Below are 1,018 nucleotides of genomic sequence, written 5' to 3'. Positions count from 1 at the left end.
GCCGCTTCCTGCCACACAGGTTAGACTCTTGGCGCTGTGCCAGCCGCCCCCTCACTTGCAGGCCCAGTGTAAGAAGCAGGAGGCCTGGTGCTGGCAGAAGAGGGTTTTGATTAATCGACCTCTGTGTTATGGGCACAGGACGCTTCCACTCAGTAGCATAGCTGGGGGGGGGAGCAGGGGGAGCAGCTAAGGGCGCCGGGTTCCTCCAGTGGGGGTGTGGAGCAGCCGTTCGTTCTCCTGTTCACACTCCTCTGCGGTGTGAAAATCGGGGAGGGGAGGCAGAAGCCCCACTTCCCTCCCGAAATGACGCCCAGTGGGGGAAGCCAGGACAACAGGGTGAGGTGACAAGTGGTGGCCAGACTCTCACCGCCAGCGTCTAGTCTAGCTCAGGGTCCAACTCAACTTCCTCCCCGCGCCACTGGCCCCCAGTCCCCTTCCACCACCAGGTCAACCCGGGCACTAGGGCAGGAACGGGGTGAGGCAGCAAGTCAAGCTGAGCAAGGCAGGCAAAAGCGAGTCTTGTCTTCATGGGCCGCTCACAATGACGTCCTTTTTGTCTGCAACTGCTGCAAAAATATCTCGGGCAGAGAAGCAACAGGCCAAAATTTTACCACACAGCTGCCAAAGTAGCTCAGTTGGGAGAGCGTTAGACTGAAGTTCTAAAGGTCCCTGGTTCAATCCCAGGCTTTGGCAAGCCCTTTCATCCCTCTTTGCACAGTGGGGGCTTGTTTTCTGGGAGCACAGTGGTCCCTGCACCCAAGGTGAATCCCTGAGCTTGGGCTCTGCAGTAGGAAAAGATATTGTGGGCTTCTGCCCCTAATTGGCTGGCCTGACCTTTAACAATGAGGGACAGGAGCTGTCTCTCCTAAGTGAGTTATTGGTGGACCCAATATGGCAGGAAGAGAGTGCTAGAGGGGGTGCTGGGCAGTGACAGGCAGGTATAGAGGATGAAAACTCTTCTGTGCAGCTGAGGGAGGGCAGTGCCAGGGAAGGGGCATGTGTGAAAGTGGCCCTGTGG

General features: G+C 57.5%; 1 non-coding gene across 1 annotated transcript; it reads left to right on the top strand.

Moving 5' to 3' along the window:
- The first annotated feature begins 620 nt into the window (after positions 1-620).
- On the top strand, positions 621-693 carry TRNAF-GAA. Its single transcript has one exon. It is a non-coding gene; the product is annotated as a tRNA-Phe (tRNA).
- Positions 694-1,018: the final 325 nt, after the last annotated feature.

This window comes from Mauremys reevesii, linkage group 12 (assembly GCF_016161935.1).
Source record: "Mauremys reevesii isolate NIE-2019 linkage group 12, ASM1616193v1, whole genome shotgun sequence".
In the NCBI taxonomy this organism is placed as follows: Eukaryota; Metazoa; Chordata; order Testudines; family Geoemydidae; genus Mauremys; species Mauremys reevesii.
The sequence above is the reverse complement of the archived record's forward strand: the minus strand, read 5'-3'. Positions and strand labels throughout refer to the sequence as shown.